The sequence below is a fragment of the Moschus berezovskii genome, chromosome 18 (genome assembly GCF_049115385.1).
Source record: "Moschus berezovskii isolate FMDL1 chromosome 18, NW_MosBer_1.0, whole genome shotgun sequence".
NCBI lineage: Eukaryota > Metazoa > Chordata > Mammalia > Artiodactyla > Moschidae > Moschus > Moschus berezovskii.
The window spans coordinates 18059399-18081607 of record NC_142477.1 but is presented as its reverse complement, the minus strand read 5'-3'; positions in this window follow the sequence as shown (position 1 = coordinate 18081607).

Below are 22209 nucleotides of genomic sequence, written 5' to 3'. Positions count from 1 at the left end.
TCCTTGGGTCTCCCAGATGAGATTATCCAGGGAGGAGATGTCAAGAGGGAAGAAAGCAGTCTTACTACCATTTAGGGATGGCCAGAGGAAAAGAGACTCACCAGGGGAAGGCTGAGAAGGGAAACCAGAGGGGTAGAAAGAAGACTGGAGCGTACAGATACTAGGAAGTGGAGGGAACCATTTTAAATTGATGAATGTGGGCGGTGGTGTTAACAGCTACTGAGAGGACAGGTAGAAAAAGAAGTGAAGAAACCCAGCAGATTTAGCAACAAGGAGGTTGCTGCCAAAGACTCGGGAGAACGGAAGGGCAGAAGTCAGGTTGGGCTAGGAACTAATGACGCAAGCGGAAGTAGAGATGGCCCTAGTGGAAATGAAGAAAACACAAGTTCAGGGGACGCGGAGGGACTGCAGGGTGTGTCACAGGACGCTGCCATAACAGCGTTGAGGAGGTGTGGCCTTGGGCATGGGCGACTGAATATTTGGGGATCTTGGGCTCTAGTTTGGCACAAATAGAAGAGTTTCCCTCTTGGGATCATCTTGGATGAGCACTGGAGCTGGAACCCTGGTTGCCCAGGTACCAGCTACTCATCTGCCCTGGACCCGCTGTGTTGATAAAGAGTGACTTCTATTTCCTTCAGCACGCTTGCTGCATGATCCCATCTCCAATGTCCTAATCGGCTCTTTGTGCCTCCTTGCTTCCTGTCCTCTCTGACTCTGGCTGTAAGTGACTTTAATTTGTCACTTCTCCTATCCCCAGGGACCATCTCTCCCTCATGGCGTCTCTGCGACATGGCCTCTGCAGACTGCCCCCTGCTCTGTGTCTTCCAGGTACACACGTCTCATCTCAGTTTCTAAAAATGGCCACACTCGTGGTTCTACCTGGAAAGCTTTTTGCCATCACTGCCCATGGCCTACCCCTGCTGATGCTCTAGGTGTCCCCTTTAATGTCACTTTCTCAAGGAAGTGTCCTTGGTATTAAATCAGGTCCTCCTGTTCTAAGAGTCACCACACCCCTTCCTTTTTCATCACAGCCCCTGCCTTGATTCAAAACTACGTATTTACTTGTGTGATTAACATGTGGTCCTGCCCTCTGACTAGACTGTAAACTCCATGAGGGCAGGCACCTTACTTCCTGTTCACCCTGGTGCCTTGGTGATTAGCATAGTAGATATTCAAGAAGTGTTTATTATATTGATTATTTAAGGAGTGACATTTTTTGATGCATTCCACCCTTCTCCAGCATTTTATTACAAACAATTTTGCACATACAGCAAAATTAAAAGAACTTGACATTGGGTACCCATATATTATCATCAACATTTAATCACATATCTGTTCCTTTGTTTCTCTCTCTATCCTCTGTCAATCCATCTTATTTACTTGATTGAGGCACTCTCTTCAATATTTCTTCGGTCTTTCAGTTTCCGGATTCCAAGTTCCTGAAAGAAGACTCTGCAAACCAGGGAAAAGGCCACATGGAATACCTGTGGGTTGGCTCCCTTTAGATTTGGTAGCCATGTCCTTGATCTGAGCGGTTGTGTTGAATCCCGCAGGGTCCTTTGGTCCAAAGGATGCCTGTTTTCTCATTAGCAGGCCTGTGGGTGTGGCCATCTCCCTTTGATGGTGGTTTGAGTGGTGTGGGCCCTGTGATATTGCTGTGATAAGCTGCAAACAGGTATAGGAACCAGAGGAGGATCAGGCTAGGGAGATAATATGAACTTCAGTTTTGTATTGTCCATTGGGGACTTAGAAATGCTATGTCTTAGACTGAAAGTAAGGGTAGAGGTAGGGCATGGACATATGGATTAGGAGTTATAGTGTGTTCAGTGGCTGTTCCAAGATATCTGTACAGGAGGAGGAGCCAGTTGGCTGGGAACAGAGCAGGGAGACCACGTTGTGAAGCTTCTTATATGAGATGAAGAAAATGTTAATCACCTGTGATTGCAGACGGTCCTCAGTGCCCTTGTCAACCATCACTATTGCCTGGACAGGATGACTGAAGCTTTGAAAAGGATGAAATCTCATATGTGAGACTGAACATGAGACACTTTGGCGACTGAAAGGGGATCAACAGGTGTAGACCAGACTCTTTGGGGAGCACCGGTTTGGAAGGTCACTGGACCCATGGTGGAGAGTAGATGAAAGTGAGGGGTAGTGATCAGGAACAGAGCAGCAGTTCCATTTCCGAGTTGGATGGAATAGATAAGCTGGTGAAGGAGACTGCATGCTGAGAGAGGTGAAGAGGAGGAGAATAGTGCCTGAAGGTCAAGGTAGAAGGGGTTTAAAGAAGCAGTGATGAATGGGGCCAAGTCTGTGGTGGCCAACTGGGAAAAGAACCAGACAAGGTCTGTGGGTTTGCTCTTCAGGGGTTCCTCTGAGCGAGGTGCCCTTCACAGGACAGGGGTAAAGAGAGCCATGAGCAGGAGGAAGGAGCTGGACTCCACACCACTCTGGAAGGAGCTTGCTGAAGGGCTAGTGAGAAACAGGACATTAATTGCAGTGCATGTGTGCAGTCAGACTCTGTCCTGAGGAGCTGTTCCCAGGTATTTCTGGACAACAGAAATGGGGCTGGAGCTAATTGATATTCATCCCCCTTGGGAAGACTCACAAGTATTAGTAATAATTGGCTTTTTTTTTTCTCCAGTAGTCATGTACAGATGTGAGAGTTGGACCATAAAGAAGGCTGAGCGCTGAAGAACTGATGCTTTCAAACTGTGGTGTTGGAGAAGACTCTTGAGAGTCCCTTGGACTGCAAGGAGATCCACCCAGTCCATCCTGAAGGAAATCAGCCCTAAATATTCATTGGAAAGATTGATGCTGAAGCAGAAGCTCCAGTCCTTTGGCCACCTGATGCAAAGAGCTGATTCACTGGCAAAGACCCTGATGCTGGGAAAGATAGAAGGCAAAAGGAGAAGGGAGTGGCAGAGGACGAGATGGTTGGATGGCATCATCGGCTCAATGGACATGAATCTGAGCAAACTCCTGGAGATATCGAAGGACAGGGGAATCTGGTATGCTGCAGTCCATGGGGCTGCGAAGAGTCAGTCTCGACTTAGCAACTGTATAACAACAAAAATTATTGACATTAACATACAGCAATTGCTACACATTAGTTGTATATGTTTATGTTTGTATATATATGTATGTATGTATATATGTATCATATACATATTATAATACACATTCATTTTATTACACCATGATAATAGCGAACATTGAGGGTATATTATGTGCCAGGATGGTCTTATATTATTTCAGATAAATTAAAATGGGTTAAATTCTTACAATTTTAATATACGTTAGGTAGTATTCTTATCTCCATTTTATAGGAACTGAAGCAAGCTCAGAAAGCTTAACATCTGCCCATGGCTGCGAAGCTGGTAAGGGTGGTGTCAGGGGGCAAATCCCCGTTTGTGAATTAATCTATCTTATAAGTGGTAGAGACGGTGTTTAAGACTGCTTCCTGAGAGAGACCAGAAGGAGAAAGGGTGACCCAAGTCAGGGTGGGGGACGGGATTTTGAGCCGAAGGAAGGGATACTGATGGAGGTCACAGCCTGTAGCGTCAACTTTTTTTTCTGAAGGTGAAATCTTCTGTAGGGAGGGTGGAGGGTTGGGGTGGTGGTGGGGAGCTGAGGGAGACGATGAAGGCTTGTGACAGCTGCAGAGAGGGACGGAAAGGAAATCATGTAGTGATTAGGAACATGATTGTCAAGAAGCATTCAGAACCCAGCTGTGAGATGGAAAACAGATTTTTACTGGAACCACTCAGCTCAGTTTAAAATTTTTGCCATCAGCATTTAGGCAGTTACAGAGCAGAGTGTGTTGACTTGACCCTAACTCTTGAATCTACTTAGGCGCTGAGGGTGTTAGGCATTACGGTCCTGGTAGGTCCTCTGACTTCCACTCTGCTTCCCTTCCTTCTGACTCATAAGACTGTCCAGTATTCTGCTCTTGTCCCAAAGACTTGAAGCAGAATTCAGGGTGTGAATTCCCGGGGCAGTTGGTGGCTCTGGAGAACCAGGATCCCAGAAAGTACAGCATCTGGGAGAAACAGAGGAGGAGGGAAAAAGAGGAAGCCCCTACAGAAACCCAGCTGTCCTCTCTATTCCAAGCACTGGAGGGCAACCTAAGCAATTACTACCCAGGGTCAGCTTCTCTGTTAGTGTCTTTCCAGGGACATCTGAAAGGAGACCCCAGTCATGGCTTCCAAGGCAGTGTGAGTGAGATCACTCGTCTTGCCCCAAGTGGAGGAACATTACAGGCTTCAACAAGGGGGTAGAAGGCAGGACCTAGGAGGACTTCTGGGGCAAGCCGATGATCCAGCATGTGCCCAGAGAGATAGAGAAACCATTTCAGGGGCAGTAAGAAATTATTGGAAGATCATTTTGGGGTCTATGTTATTTCAGGCATGCCACTGATCAAGTCCTAGAGAATTAAGTATAGAATGAGCAGAGGTTAAGACATTTCTGCACATAATAGAGGTTCTGCAGTGAGATAGTGACATCTGAGAACTGACCAGATCAAGGCAAGAGCACCATGGGATTCACAGAAACACCCTCTAGGACCAGCATAGATAGGGGCCAGCACAGAAAATATTTTCTTAGCCTCACATTGCTCCAAGTAGGGGAAGTCAGAAATTACTGATTCGAAGTTCATTTCCTCCTACTCTATATCATTACTGTTTACTGTAACATATAATTATGCTTAAGTCAAGAATATTGTAAACTACATTTAGTTTTCACTCCGTGGACTGAATTTAGTCATTTTCACCAAATCCATATGTGTTGTGATGAATACTTTTAGGAACTTAGTAGCTCCTTTAGATCTATCAAATTCAAGATTCTATTAATAATTCTCAGAGTGGATGAAACAAGGAAATTTGATACCTTTAGAAAATGCTGCTCTTGATGAGATTACTATGGGGAATAGTATTCTTCATGTGACTTCTGAAGTCACATGAAGTGTTTCCTTTTCTCTATAACTTTATTGGTATCTATATTTCATATAATATGAAATTAACCCATATAAAGTATACAGTTAAAAAAATTAAGTATAGGGTTCAGTGATTTTTAGTATATTTATGAATTGTGTGGCCATCACCACGATCTAATTTTAGAAGATTTTCAACACCCCAGGAAGAAACCTCTCCCTGTAAGGAATCTTTCACCATTTCTCCATTCCTCCCTGCCCCAAGGTAACCACTAATCTACTCTCCGTCTCTGTGGTATAGATTTGCCTATTTTGGACATTTCACATAAATGGAATTATATAATATGTGGTCTTCTTATGTCTAGAATAAGTGACTGCCTTCTTGTACTACCGTTATATTTTTAGGACTCATCCACATTCTAGCATGTATCAGCACCTCATTCCCTTTTATTGTCAAATAATATTTCATTGTATAGATATATCACATTTTGTTTATTAATTCATCAGTTGGATGAATAATGTGGTATTTCTGGGTAATAGAATATTATTCAGCAATTTAGGTTATTTCCACTTTTGGCTATTTTGGATAATGCTGTTATGAATATTTGTGTCCAAGTTTTTGTTTGAACATACGTTTTCATTCTCTTGGGTCTGTACTTAGGAGTAGAACAGTCGAGTCATATGATAAGTCTGTGTTTAGCATTTTGAGGAGCTATCAGATAGTTCGCCAAGGTGGCTGGACCATTTGACATTCCTACCAGCAATGAACGGGGGTTTGAATACCTCCACATCCTTACCAACACTTGTTATTGCCTGTCTTTTTAATTTTAGCCATCCTAGTGTGAAGTGCTAAGAGATCAAATTGCCAACATCCGCTGGATCATGGAAAAAGCAAGAGAGTTCCAGAAAAACATCTATTTCTGCTTTATTGACTATGCCAAAGCCTTTGACTGTGTGGATCACAATAAACTGTGGAAAATTCTGAAAGAGATGGGAATACCAGACCACCTGACCCGCCTCTTGAGAAATCTGTATGCAGGTCAGGAAGCAACAGTTAGAACTGGACATGGAACAACAAACTGTTTCCAAATAGGAAAAGGAGTACATCAAGGTTGTATACTGTCACCCTGCTTATTTAACTTATATGCAGAGTACATCATGAGGAATGCTGGGCTGGAAGAAGCACAAGCTGGAATCAAGATTGCCGGGAGAAATATCAATAATCTCAGACATGCAGATGACACCACCCTTATGGCAGAAAGTGAAGAGGAAATAAAAGCCTCTTGATGAAAGTGAAAGAGGAGAGTGAAAAGGTTGGCTTGAAGCTCAACATTGAGAAAACTAAGATCATGGCATCTGGTCCCATCACTTCATGGGAAATAGATGGGGAAACAGTGGAAGCAGTGTCAGACTTTATTTTTTTGGGCTCCAAAATCACTGAGGATGCTGATTTCAGTCATGAAATTAAAAGACGCTTACTACTTGGAAGGAAAGTTATTTCCAACTTAAAAAGCAGAGACATTACTTTGCCAACCAAGGTCCATCTAGTTAAGGCTATGGTTTTTCCCGTGGTCATGTATGGATGTGAGAGTTGGACTATAAAGAAAGCTGAGCACCGAAGAATCGATGCTTTGGAACTGTGGTGTTGGAGAAGACTCTTGAGAGTCCCTTGGACTGTAAGGAGATCCAACCAGTCCATTCTAAAGGAGATCAGTCCTGGTGTTCATTGGAAGGACTGATGCTAAAGCTGAAACTTCAATACTTTGGCCACCTCATGTGACGAGTTGACTCACTGGAAAAGACTCTGATGCTGGGAGGGATTGGGGGCGGGAGGAGAAGGGGACGACAGAGGATGAGATGGCTGGATGGCATCACCGACTCAATGGACATGAGTTTGAGTGAACTCCGGGAGTTGGTGATGGACAGGGAGGCCTGGCGTGCTGTGATTCATGGGGTCGCAAAGAGTCGGATACGACTGAGCGACTGAACTGAACTGAGTGTGAAGTGCTACCTCATTGTAGTTTTGATTTGCATTTCACTGATGACTTATTGATGTTGAGCATCTTGTCATGTGTTGCCTTTGTCTCATTATCTTCTTACCTCTTCACATTTCCGAAGAGAAGTCAGTGCAGAAAACATGAGGACAAAGCGTCATGGTCTCCTTGATTTTACAGTCTTGTTAAGGAGACCAGAAAGTGGCCAGCCCAGGCGGGAAGGGGTTAGAATTTCAGAAATTGGTGATGTACAGGAAGCAAAGAATGATGGGTACATTACTCAGAGGGACGAGGAGCATCTGGATAGGTGGAGAATGAAATGACTTCCTTTATTTTAATTCAAGTAAAGTAATTTCTGTTTCCCTTTCAATGACACGGGAAACCAAAATCTCTGTGCCTAGGTCACCGAAGAACTCAGAGTGGAAGGTTATTCCAGTAAATGTACTTAAAATGGGAGGATGAGTATCTTATGTGCTTACAACACACAAAGACCGACTCCTTTGTTTATGTGCTTATTCATTATAATTACTTAATGCCACGTGATTTCAAGCCATTTTAGGAAGAAATAGCGTTAAAGAAAAATCAGACCCATAGATTCAACTTGTTCACTGTGGACTGTTCACCCATCTACACTAATTTACACCCTCCTCCATAGACATATTCAATCACGTTTACCCATGGTAACTTAGACCTGTTCAGAACTACTTACCATTTGCAAATGTTCTACTCTTATTACTTTCCCTTAATGTCTATACATTGCACATATGTGCCTCTACTATTTAAGGGTTTCACTATATTTATTGGTTGGAGGATTTTTAAGAATATGGGCCATATTTATTTTACTTGTCTTGTATTTCATTGTCTCCATATTTTAGTTCCTGCTGTATGATAAGTGTCAAAAATACTGAACTATATCAAAGAGGAGTCAGGGATTAACAGACATTATTGTGTTTAGAAGAAAGACATCTCCCAGAAACCAGGAAACAGAAGAAAAAATTTTAACAGTAAATTATTTTTTTCTTACATCCATAGGCTCACACACATACCCACAAACTGATGTGTGGTTCCAAGTTTACTCCATGTCAAAATATAGGGGCTCAGGTCCCGAAGTGCCTGAAGGAGCAAGGGAGGATCCTTGTCTTTGTGGGGGATGGAATTCACAAAACAAGGCACTCAGCGGAGCAGAGGAAAAGCCCAGCATCTAGAACAAGAGTCAAGCCCAGGTAGCCCTTGTTACTTTTCAGCCTGGGACTCCCTGTAGTCTTTCTTCTAGTGATTTCAAGGTCTGGGAAGGGCCAAACCCTCTTGCGGGTTATAACTACTTTCACTTTCAGACAGTGTAACAGACAAGATATAGAAAGGAAGTTGAATGTCCAGAAATCAGAATAACTGGGAAACCCACTGCAAGGAATGGCTAAGGCTTAAATAGTTGACTAATTATTATATTACCAGAGCTGAATATGAAAGGGACTGTGGATTCTGACTCCAGTTCCCATCAGTAAGCAGTTCTCTGACACCAACCAGCTGGATGTCCTACAATTCAACTCAGCTATGGCAACCCACTCCAGTATTCTTGCCTGGAGAATCTCCATGGATAGAGGAGCCTGACGAGCTGTAGTCCATGGTGTCGAAAAGTGTTGGACACAATTGAGTGACTAAGCATGCACACACATGTGACACCTTACTGGAGATAGTGTCAGATCCCACAAGTTAAGGGCTCGGTCCACGAGTCTGCCCCCTACCCTCGCTTCAGATGACACTGGGAAATCAAGGTTGCCACTGGCGCTATAGACCCATGGGTTACAGACTACAGATTGGAGTTCCACTGACTCCAATTCAGTTAATTAATTTCAATTAATTTGCTAGAGCAGCTCACAGAACTACATTTTACTTACTAGATTACCAGTTTACTATAAACGGCTGTAACTCAGGAATAGCTAGATGGAAGCAATGCCTAGGGCAAGGCACAGGGAAAGGGCAAGGAGTTTCATACTCTCTGTGGGAGGCACCCCACTCTCTCCACATCTCCGTGTGTTCACCAATCAGAAGCTCTCTGAACCCTGTCCTTTTGGGGTTTTAGGCAGGCTTCAGTATATAGGCATGATTGATTAAAACATTGGCTTTTGGTATTGAGCTCAGCCTCCAGCCCCTCTCCCACCCTGGAGGTCAGTGGGGATGGGACTAGAAATTCCACCCCTCTAGTCAGTTAATTAGTTCTCCTAGCAACCAACCCTCATCCTTAGGTGTTTTCCAAAAGTCACCTTGTTAACATAACAAAAGACACCTTTATCTCTCTCCAAACAGGGAATATCAAGAATTTTAGGGCTGAAGAACAAATATACACGTCTTATTACAAAGATCTTATTGTATTTTTATATATTATGTATTATAAAGTTATAAAGATACAAAAATTATATCTTTATAATTATATTTTATAAAGATCTTATTATATTCTTATTATAAAGATCTTATTCTTATTGTCAACACAGTATCACAAAAGATCTTGGAAAGATCCTCTAGAACAGGCGTTCCCAAGCTCCCGGATCTAATGCCTGATGATCTGAGGTGGAGCTAATGTGATAATAATAAAAATAAAGTGCACGATAAATGTAATACATTTGAATCATCCCCAAGCAACCCCTCGACAGTCCCCAGACTGTGGAAAAATTGTCTTCCACAAAACCAGTCCCTGAAGCCAAAAACACTAGGGATTGCTGCTCTAGACTGAGTGGGGGAGATGCTACTCAACTTCTCACACCCTTTGATTAAACTCTGCCGAAAGATGGAGATGACTCGTTCACAAAATAGACCAATGTCTGGTTGAACTGTAATGTCATCATCCATTAACTTCTTGTTGTAGGAAAACCAAAACAACATGATAGTGAACGCTAATCCAAGGGACATTTGATGCTTCTAATTGAGCTCAGCACTCATATGTGATCTTCCATCCATCACAGTTCTTGCACTCGACCGACCATCTGTGCTTCTCAGAATTTTCAATCACATCTTGTTCAAATATGCACAGTCAAAACAGCTTGAACATTAACCCTCATTGTCACATTCCCTATTAACAGTTATGCCACAGCCTTTTAACCCAACTGAAACAGTGCTGTAGTAAGTTGAGACCTGTATACATATTCTAGTACCTTCTGCCCACGGAATTCAGGAAATAGGTCTTACCACAGTTTAAGGGATATGTCCCATTTGGTATTAATGAAATTGTTATTGGTGGACACAAAAACATGTTTCTTAGAACTGAAAGTTCTTAAAAAATCCATGATTTCACCCACTGGTGAAAGCTAATTTTGAAAAGAACTATTTATTTTGATAATGATTCATTTCTAGGATGACTCTAAGGATGGGTGATCTTTTATTGAACTCGAAGCAGGTCTACACCTTTCCCAGGATTTTGACTATCACTATTTGTGATTCATGTTGTAAAATATACACAACCACCTCTACAATGACTTAGAGAAAATTAAATGAATGTTTTTGAAAAATGAAAACTAGAAAGGGCATTGTGTGTTTACTCTCATCTATGAATTTTTTCCACAAAATTGGCTTCATTCCATAAACAGATACTTGGGAAAAATTTTAAAGTGAGAACGTACTTAGGACAGCAAAGAATAAAAACAAAATGAATAAGGATAAATTTAAAAAGAAAAAAAATTAGCCACCTTCTTCAAACAGTAGCAAGGAAAGATGGGGTTAGGAGGAAACAGAATGGAGTTTTGTGCATTTCCTGTTTGCCTCACCCATTTTTTTTCTTTCAGCTGCTTAAAATGAGAAAGTCACCTGCCTTATGAAGCCTCCTAGAAACCTAACCAAGGTCTTGGTCGCTCAGATTGAACTTTCTGAAATCTGTCCTAAAGGCAATGTAGGAGTTAGCAAGCAGGAAGTATTTTACTGTATTTTGGGGGTGGTTTGTTATGTAGAGAATTTCTATTGAAATATTCATTCATTTTAATTGCTTTTGAGATATCTTGTAAAAAATTTTTTCCCCTTACCCTTTTGGTTCTTTTGGCTAGCTTAATAATTAAATTAACACAAGACCTAATAACAGAAGGAAAAAAAGAAAACTAATTACTTATGTACAGAGGTCTTATAGTTTAGGACTCAAAGAAATGAACAAAGCAGGCAGCATTTATACTTTTTAAACAAAGAATAAATTTATGAAGAGCTGACAAGACAAAGAAACACAGGTTTGCTTAATTAGTGAAGAAATTAAGCAAAATTTGTTTACATAGCTTTCTCTGCCCTGAGTTCCCTCTCTCTGGGGGTAAGAAGTCCTCCCCATCTCTTGGTACAGGGAGGGGACTTTCACATGGCAGATTAACTTCCTGCTTTCATGGGGACAGAGAGGAGGGTCAGAGTGTCCTTGCGCCAGCTGTTTCTCAAGTAATTTTAATTCAAAATAATCAATATTCCACTTCGGCATGTTTGGGAACAGTCTGTCCTGGGCCCCATCCATACAGCGTTTATTATGCTGGAGAAGACTCTGGAGAGTCCCTTGGACTGCAAGGAGATCCAACCAGTCCATTCTAAAGGAGATCAATCCTGGGTGTTCATTGGAGGGACTGATGCTGAAGCTGAAACTCCAATACTTTGGCCACCTCATGCGACGAGTTGACTCACTGGAAAAGACTCTGATGCTGGGAAGGATTGGGGGCAGGAGGAGAAAGGGACGACAGAGAATGAGATGGCTGGATGGCGATGGCATCACTGACTCGATGGACATGAGTTTGAGTGAACTCTGGGAGTTGGTGATGGACAGGGAGGCCTGGCGTGCTGTGATTCATGGGGTCGCAAAGAGTCAGACATGACTGAGCGACTGAACTGAACTGAACTGATACACAGCAATTAGGCCCAGGATAGCAAAACATTGCCTAAGTAATCAGATTTGATGAATATATAAAAATGGTTTCCAATTAATGTATCAATGACTTATAAACAAGCAGTTCCCTGGAGTACTTCCAAATATTTGAAAACTGGAATTACTTACAGAAGGATTCAACAGGCTATATTTTGTCCCCCTCAAGTAAATTTCGTATACACCATTTACTCAGTAAAGCCCTTCTTTACAAATAATGAAAAGACACACAAGTCCAGTCCTTGCGTGTGTTATCACAAATGTCCAATTTTGTGTGAAGTCTGAATTATGAGAGTTTGTACGTTTAGAGGCTTGAAGTGCTCTATTCTCATGTTTCCCTAAACCCGTTGGATCTGTAGGGTCCCCTGAGAAGGAACAGGGATCCCTCAAGATCTTATCACACCATTCTTGTCGTGATAAGTGCAATTCAAAGGACAAACAGGGGTTGTCTCAATGGTAGTAATGTTAAGTAGCATAAAATGAGTCATTGGAGCTTTAAAAATTACATTAAGGTAAAATATCAAGAATTTAAGTCTTTATCTCCTACTTAAGCCTTTCTCTGGACTCCCTGGTGACTCAGATGATAAAGAATCCACCTGCAATGTGGGAGACCCCTCCCTGGGCTGGGAAGATCCCCTGGAGAAGGGAATGGCTACCCACTCCAGTATTCTTACCTGGGAAATCCCATGGAGAGAGGAGCCTGGAGTCCATGGGGTGGCAAAGAGTCAGACATGACTGAGTGACTTTCACTTCATTAAGCCTTTATTACTCTCTTTTTTTTTTTTTAAAGAAATATTTATTTATAGTTACTTTTTTGTTTGTCTTAGTTGCAGCATGCAGGATCTTCAGTTGTAGCATGCAGGCTCTAGTACCCTGACCAGGGATCGAACCCAGGCCCCCTGCAATGGGAGCTCAGAGTCTTAGTCACAGGACCACTGGGGAAGTCCCTTGAGCCCTTCTCTGAAAGCCCGATTCTAAAATTAAATTACTTAAAAAAAGTTTTTCTATCCAGACTGACCTTAATTATCTTCATCTAAGAGTCCTGGCACAAAGAAGGGGATGATAGCCTAACTGTGGGTCAGTCTGCACTGGCCGCATCCAGGATCCTTGAAAGACCTCGCAAGTTTCAGTCTGTTTGGTTGTTAAGGAGAACAGACGTATTTCTTGAACTGAAATGTTTTTATTTGTTCAAGAAATATAATGGACTTTCTTTTGGCTATAAAAACAGAGGAGAGAGTGTGTCTTTTTCTTCTGTTGCTAGCAAAGCTCCTGGCACATGGCCAGTATTCACAACACTTTTGATTAATGAATGAATGAAGAAATAAATGGAATGGTATGCTGTGAGATTGATGCCAACCAGAGTTCTTGGCCTTCCTCAATCAATAGCAGTTGATCAGAGGCCAGACAAGAAATTCAGGCAAGGGCCTCCCTGGTGGCTTAATGGTAAAGAATATGCCTGCCGATGTAGGAGACATGGGTTAGATCCTTGGTCCGGGAGGATCCCACAAAGCACGGAGCAAATAAGCTATACTACAACTATTGGCCTTGTGCTCTAGAGCCTGGGAGCTGCAGCAACTGAGCCTGAGCATCATAGAGCCCATGCTTAGGAACACGAGAAGCCCCCAAAATGAGAAACCTATGCACTGCAATGAAGAGTAGCCCCTGCTCGCTCAAACTAGAGAAAAGCCCACACAGCAACGAAGACCCACTATAGCCAAAAATAAACAAATAAATAAAATGATTAAAAGAAATTTAGGCAAGGCTTTATTGGGGTCCCTGGGAGCTAGAACAAATAGGTTCCTTTGCTTGTTTGTTCCCGGAGAAGGGGAACGGGGTAGGGCGGGCCAAGCTTGTTCCTTTCATGGGGTGAGGGTAGGGTTGTGTTCAGGGGTCGGGCCAGAAGTGTGGCTTAGGTGGTTTGCCCACCCCTCTGGTGGTGGTGATCCATCCTAAAGGAAATCAGTCCTGAATATTAATTGGAAGGACTAATGCTGAAGCTGAAACTCCAATCCTTTGGCCACCTGATGCGAAGAGCTGACTCATTTGAAAAGACCCTGATGCAGGGAAAGATTGAAGGCAGGAGAAGGGGACGACAGAGGATGAGATGGTTGGATGGCATCACTGACTCGATGGACATGAGTTTGAGTAAACTCCAGGAGTTGGTGATGGACAGGGAGATATGGTGTACTGCAGTCCATGGGGTTGCAAAGAGTCGGACATGACTGAGCGACTGAACTGAACTGAACTGGTGGTGGTGAGTGCAGGCTCAGTACCCTGCCTTTGCTCGCAACACCCTTTTTTGCTGCATGCTCCATCAGAAGTGGCAGTTGGGTTTTTTGGTCTTTTTGTATCTGTTGTCCATAATTTGCCCCCACTGTGCAGGCATGCAGTTATTTTTGTCCCATATAGTTTCTTTGTATTTTGTTGCTGGAGGAGAGGTGAGTCCAGGTGCAAGCATTGCAGAACTGCGCTAGTTCCCAGGTTCCAGCCTATCTCATCCCCAGGCTCTTCTTCCTTCAGGTCTCTAGTCTTGTTAGCTCCACTGACCAGAGCTGATTGGACCAGAGTAGGGATTAGAGCCAAGATCTCCAGGAATTGGTGATGGACAGGGAGTCCTGGCGTGCATCCATGGGGTCTCAAAGAGTTGGATACGACTGATCGACTGAACTGAACTCTCTCCAGGAGTCAAGGGTTAAAGCATGCTTGTCTGTCTTGTCTCTGCTGGGTGCTTGACGTAAGGACTTGTAAACTGGGGTGTCTTGCGGGGGTAACCTCCTGCCATGTCCACAGAGAGGCAAAGCTCTTCAGGGAGAGCCATTGAGAGAGGCAGGAGCTGGGGAGCAGGTCCCACTGAGGGGGTGGAGGTGCCTGCTAGGTGCTTTCATCCTGCTCTGGGCTCTGTGACACCCCTGTACTGCCTAGTACCTCCTGTTGTTCAGTTACTCAGTTGTGATCGACTCTTCGTGACCCCGTGGACAGCAGCATGCCAGGTTCCTCTGTCCCTCACTTTCTCCTGGAGTTTGCTCAAACTCCTGTCCATTGAGGCGGTGATGCCATCTGAGAATCTCATCCTCTACTGCCTTCTTCTCCTTGTGCCTTCCTCCTCTTCGTTTAAACCCATTTGAGTGGGTTTCTGTTACTTTCATCAAAACAACTTGACAAAGATGAGACATTTTGAACTGCACTTTCCCTTTCTGGTTGGAGTTTTCAGAAAGGAGAATACAGACTATGAAGTATGTCAGAGGCATGTGATCAAGTCTCCTCTTTACTGGCAGGAGGAATTTTTTACGTGCCCAGTTCTAAGAACTCTCCAGCATTTTTCTTCCTGATATTCCTCTCCCAGTATAATCCTGTGGAGGAATGTAATTCTATGGTTATTTCTGTTTTCCAAATTAAAAATGGCAACTGAGAGAGAAAACTGTCCCAAACAAGATCTGGTACACACATTTTTTTTTTTTGCAAACAATTTGGAACTCCTGGGAGATAATTAACATTTCTGAGAAATTTTCTAATTTTGAAAAGTTATATGCCTACATCCCCACCCAACTGATTATCTGTGTTTTTAAAAGTCTGAGGTCACCAGGCATATTTTATGTTGTATCATATCAAAGTATAACTACAAACATCTAAAAGCATGATTCTTATATAAGTATAAATATAAGACACATGTTTATATTTGACAAATGTGTCAAAAGTTTTATTTAACACGTTAATGAGAGACCCAGGTAGCTTAAAAATTATGGGAAATACTGAATACCATCAGTGGAAGGATGCTCACTTAAGAATGCAAGGCTAGTTAATGTCCTTGGGTGTATGCTTAATCGCTCAGTTGTGTCTGACTCTTTGCAACCCCATGGACTGTAGACTGTCAGGCTCCTCTGTCAATTGGGATTCTCCAGGCAAGAATACTGGAGTGGGTAGCCATTCCCTCCTTCAGGGGATCTTCCCAACCCAGGTATCGAACTGGGGTCTCCTGCACTGCAGGCAGATTCTTTACCGCCTGAGTCACCAGGGAAGCCCAAGAATACTGGAGTGGGTAGCTTATCCCTTCTCCCGGGGATCTTCCTGACCCAGGAATCGAACTGGGGTCTCCTGAATTGCGGGTGGATTCTTCACCAGCTGAGCTCCCAGGGAAGCCTAGTTAATGTCCTATATGACAATAAAGGGGTTTCTCAGGTGGCGCTAGTGGTAAAGGACCCGCCTGCCAATGCAGAAGACATAAGAGGCTCAGGTGTGATGGCTGGTTCAGAAACATCCCCTGGAGGAGGGGATGGCAACCCACTCTGGTATTCTTGCCTGGAGAATCCCATGGACCGAGGAGCTTGGCAGGCTACAGTCCATAGGGTTGCAAAGAGTTGGACGTGACTGAAGTGACTTAGCACTCATGACAATAAGATGGTGTTATAACTTTTGTGATTATTTTTTTCTCACAGACAGAAATCATTTCTTTTTTACAGGATAGGAACCTACTAGTTAACTTTCAGCTTCAGTCTGCTCTCTAAGGGTAATAATTCTGAAATAGGTGCATTCTTCTGAAGGATTAAATAAACCTTGAGGGGGCGCAGGTATTAAACGATTTTCCGCTCTAACACTGAAAACTCACACAAGCTTCTTTCTTATTTACAAGTTTTGAAAGATTTTTCTTAACAGCCACTTTTTTTTTCTTTTCCATAAATATCTCTAACAGAAGGGATATCTTTGAATTAGCTGGCTCTTCTCTTGTGGAAAACTTTAAATAAAACTTTGACACATGCTGTTTTCAATTTGGCTAAGAAATTGCTTTAACCCTTCAAATATTAAAAATTATCAATGAGGTCATCCAAATACCAGAATGCAGCTGTTTCGTTGATAGGTTATTTCACTTGTTTTCAATAATCTGAAGCCATGTCCAAAGGCTCAAAGCAAAATATACAATTTAAAGGCAATTTTGGGCTTCCCAGGTGGCACTAGTGGTAAAGAATCCACCTGCCAATGCAGGAGATGTAAGAGACGAGGGTTCGATCCCTGGGTCAGGAAGATCCCCTAAGAAGGGAATGGCTACCCACTCCAGTATTCTTGCCTGGAGAACTCCACGAACAGAGGAGCCTGGAGGGCTGTAGTCTGTGGGGTCACAAAGAGTCAAACACAACTGAGCGACTTAGCACGCACGCAAAGGCAATTTAAATAACAAGGAATTCTTCATGCATTTATACCATTTTTATTTTTCATCATTAATTTTTTAGACACTTAAGTGACAAATTTGCTATATTCAGATGTAGGTGGAAAATATTACTTTGGTTAAAATGTAAAACCTTTATATAAAGTGCTATTATTTTATTAGAACATAGCACCTTGGCAAGAAATAAAATTAGCTTTCAGTTCAGCTCAGTTCAGTCACTCAGTTGTGTCCAACTCTTTGCAATCCCATGGACTACAGTATGCAACATTGTAGTTTTATTATATACATCACTTCATGGGAAATAGATGGAAAAACAGTGGAAACAGTGTCAGACTTTGTTTTTTTGGGCTCCAAAATCACTGCAGATGCTGATTGTAGCCATGAAATTAAAAGACGCTTGCTCCTTGGGAGGAAAGTTATGACCAACCTTGATAGTATATTAAAAAGCAGAGACATTACTTTGCCAACCAAGGTCCGTCTAGTCAAGGCAATGGTTTTTCCCGTGGTCATGTATGGATGTGAGAGTTGGACTGTGAAGAAAGCTGATCGCCGAAGAATCGATGCTTTTGAACTGTGGTGTTGGAGAAGACTCTTGAGAGTCCCTTATACTGCAAGGAGATCCAACCAGTCCATTCTAAAGGAGATCAATCCTGGATGTTCATTGGAGGGACTGATGCTAAAGCTGAAACTGCAATACTTTGGCCACCTCATGCGACGAGTTGACTCACTGGAAAAGACTCTGATGCTGGGAAAGGTTGGGGGCGGGAGGAGAAGGGGATGACCAAGAATGAGATGGCTGGATGGCATCACTGACTCGATGGACATGAGTTTGAGTGTACTCCGGGAGTTGGTGATGGACAGGGAGGCCTGGCGTGCTGTGATTCAAGGGGTCGCAAAGAGTCGGACATGACTGAGAGACTGAACTGAACTGAATGGCACACTCCAAGTTACCTGTTGCATTTCACCATTATCTATTGAGGTCTGTCTACTGGTTTTGTGGGTAAAACTTTCTCCCTTTTTAGACAGAAATATTTTGGTGAATCATGATTCTATAAATATAAAATCCAATGGAAAATTCTTTTCTGTTTCTTTTTCATTGCTTACCTTTTTAGTTGAATCCTTCTGTGGCAATTTTATGTTTTCCTGGATTAAAAAAAAAAAGGCATTCAGCCCTGTGTGTTTAGCTTTCCCTGTTACAAGATTTTATTTTTAGTGGAAAGTCTAAGTTTTAGTTATAAAAGTATTTGTATCACTCAAATTTTGCAAATAATGCACAGCAAAGTACATATTTCTCATGTTTGTTTTGTATGGGAGTGCTGTTGAGCAACTGGTAATTGTTGAAAGGTCTTTAGAGCCCTAAGGATTTTCCATGGATGGAGGAGCCTGATGGGCTGCAGTCCAGGGGTCGCTAAGAGTCGGGCATGACTGAGCGACTTCACTTTCACGCATTGGAGAAGGAAATGGCAACCCACTCCAGTGTTCTTGCCTGGAGAATCCCAGGGATGGTGGAGCCTGGTGGGCTGCCATCTATGCGGTTGCACAGAGTCGGACACGACTGAAGCGGCTTAGCAGCAGCAGCAGCAATCACAAACAACAGAAATTTACTACAGTGGATTGAAGCAAAAAAAAAAAAAAGAAGAATGTATTAAAAGGGCAATGGGCAGCTCAGATGAGTGGAGAACGCTGTACAGAGATGCTTGGAAAATGGCCAGCAGTATCTCCCAGCGGCACCCAAGAACTGGTCAGACAGCTGCCGCAAAGCAGCCTGTTGAGGATGTGGCGACCTCCCTAACTGACTGCTGGCTGCTCTGCCTAGGGCACCGCCCCAACACTCCCCTGGCTCAGCCTCCACATCTGCCTGGGAAATTCAAGCAGTGTTGTTGCGGACACTCTCCACCAGAATGCACTCTCCACTGTCCCGTATTTTTAGGTCATCAGCTCCTGGTTCAGGTCCAAGGTTGGCGCAATCCGTCGGCCATGCCTGGGTCACATGCTGTTGCCCTAGGGGTAAGGAGGTTGGGAGAATATTTGGTACCTTTGGTCTCTGTATGGGAAGGAGACCTCTGCTTGGTGGGAAGTTCTCCAAACACAGGGAAAGGATTTGGATGGGGGTCAAAGAGGACAATCGTTCACCACAATGCCTTCGGGCACCACTCCTCTGGGGAAGTCAGCATGACCGTGGCAGCCTAGACTCTGTACAGCGGTCATACTGGAGCGCCTGGCTGTTACCAGCAAGGGGAGCAGAGCTGGATGAGACTGGGAGGAGCAGGTGGAGCAGCCACGTGGCTGAAGGGCACCCGAAGATGGTACTCTAGGGCCTCATGGAAAGTGGAGGACCAGAGGGGAAAAGGGAATCTGCACAGTGACTTGGCCAACACCCATCCTTAAAGGGGCATCTCTGAATGATGCCTGTGGAGAGGAGCCAGGTCTGCAGACCTTCCCGTTACCATCTGATGAGAGCATCCCAAGAATGGTTGATCTCCAGGCACCTGCTCGACTTCCAACAGGACTGATGCCCACCCGAGCCTGTAGGCTTTGCCTGGCTCATACCAAAAGGGGTGACATTCCTGCTTCAGCATACAAAGGCATTCATAAGCCCTCTTTGTCCCTACCTGCAAAACCTGGAGATGCTGGTGGTCATGGAGAAGACATGCTGCCTGCCCACCCAGCACCTGTGCTTGGGTGCATCTGAATAAAACCAACCTAGAGATTTTATTCATGGACCCCTGCCACTCCTCCTTGCATCAGGTTGGGACAGTGGTGAAAGTTACCTCTAGTTTCCCATGTTCCAGCGTATAACACATGTTTGTAAAATCAACCAGCAAAAGGTGTAATGATTGGCAGCTGCCATATCACTTAGGAATGCTTTCAGTTGCCGGGAAGAGAAAACACCATCTGCAAAGTTTTAAACAAATACGGATTTAATGTTCCATCTAACAATGGCAGTTGCCATTGTTGGTTCAGACTCAAAGACACTAATTAAAGCTATCATTTTTGTAATTCAAAGGACTTTTCCCTTATGATCATTATAATGAACTGGATATTTGTGTCCCTCCAAATTTCACATGTTGAAACCCTAGTCCAAATAAGGTGAGGCCTTTGGGAGGGAATTAGGCCATGAGAATGGAGCCCTCACAAATGGAGTTAGCGCCCTTATAAGAAGAGGCCAGTGGGTTGCCTAGCTCTATTTTTGTCAGACAAGCCTGGCCCCCTTATTTAGGACTTCCAGTCCCTAGAACTATAAGAAATACGTTTATGTTGTTTATAATCTATCCAGTCACTCTATGATACTTCTTTATAGTGGCTCTAACTGATCAAGACTGTCATAATGTTCAGTTCAGTTCAGTTGCTCAGTCATGTCCGACTCTGCAACCCCATGAACCACAGCACGCCAGGCCTCCCTGTCCATCACCAACTCCCGGAGTCCACTCAAACCCATGTCCATTGAGTCGGTGATGCCATCCAGCCATCTCGTCCTCTGTCGTCCCCTTCTCCTCCTGCCCTCACTCTTTCCCAGCATCAGGGTCTTTTCAAATGAGTCAGCTCTTTGCATCAGGTGGCCAAAGTATTGTCATAATGTAGCTGATTGCAATAACTCTAGGCATTGTGGTTGCATTCTAGCTGCAGGCAGGTGTGAAGGGAACTTCTGAATCTCTTTCCTGAGGAAAGCAGAGGCTTTCCTGGGAACCTGCCATTTATGGCTTATCAGCCAGAAACATGTCACATATCCATCTGTAACTACAAGGGATCCTGGGAAATATTTACCATTTCCTGCATATACAGGAGAGGTAGGCACTTCTTTGTCAATCTCATTCTTCTTAGTGAGACTGAAAAATGTGTGGGTTAGGCAGCCAACGGTGACTCCTTTCATTGCCAAGTTTGATAATTCCTCTCAGTACTGATTCGTGAACTCATCATTCCTTCACTGGCTAGTGATGCTTGGTAACCCACAGCTGTGACCGGCAACAGAAACTCCAAATTATGGGAGTAAAATGATTAACAAAATTCTACCCAGTAATCAATGTTTTTGAAATTAGATATTACCATTATATCATTTTAGTGACAGCAAATACAATCAATTTTGTGGAATGCTACATTGCTGACAAAGCATTGAGAAACATTGTGATTCTGAAAATCAGATGTGGAGGGGAAAAACTGTATAATTTTTAATTCTTGAAATAGATGATAAAACATAGTACAAAGAAAGGGACTCGGTCCTTTCTAGTCCTATTTCAGTCAATACATAGCTATGTGACTTCTGGCAAGTCCGTTTTTGTTTTCTTCTCCATACAGTGATAATCTTTTACATCAAATGTAATCATAATCTACCTTTGTTATTGTCAGATCAGAAAATTCATGACTCTTTCTAATTAGTATTTCTTTGATTCTATGTGAGTGGATAATAAATAAATCGTCATGTGTTCATTCCTTGTGCAAGCATGCTTAGTCGTGTCTGACTCTTGTGACCCCGCAGACTGTAGCCCACCAGGCTCCTCTGTCCATGGAATTTTCCAGGCAAGAATCCTGGAGTGGGTTTCCATTTCCTATTCTAGGAGATCTTCTTGACCCAGGGATTGAACTCGTGTCTCTTGCGTCTCCTGGAGGAGGATTCTTTACCTCTGGTGTCACCTGGGAAGTCCTATGTTCATTCCATGGGTCTTCTTAAAATCAAGAGCATTTTCTTCTTAAAATCAAGGTGTTTTGAGAGACTACTGTGTGTTGGGAAACAGAGGCACCAAGGGTGAATCTGTTATGGTGATGACCAGTGATCTTTGCTATTACTTTTGCAAAGAGATTACAACTGGCTGAAGGTTCTGATGAGGGTTAGCATATTTTAGGAATAAAACATTTTTAAGTGTCCAAGGTATATTATTTGGTTTTTTTTGGAATACAGTTGCTTTACAATGTTGTGTTAGTTTCCGCTGCCCACCAAAGTGAATCAGTTACACATATACATATATCCCTTCTTTTTTAGATATCCTTCCCATTTAGGGCACCACTAAGCACTGAGTAGAGTTCCCTGGGCTATACAGTAGGTTCTCATTAAGTAATAAAATATTTTTAAACTAAAGTATGTACATTGTTTGGACATAATTCTATTGCACACTTAATATATTGCAGTATGGAATAGACACAATTTTATATATTAAAATACTGGGAAACCAAAAAATTTGTGTAACTCACTTTATTGCAGTATTTGCTTTATTGTGGTGGTCTGGAATTGAATCTGCCACATCTCTGAGATCTGCCTGTATAG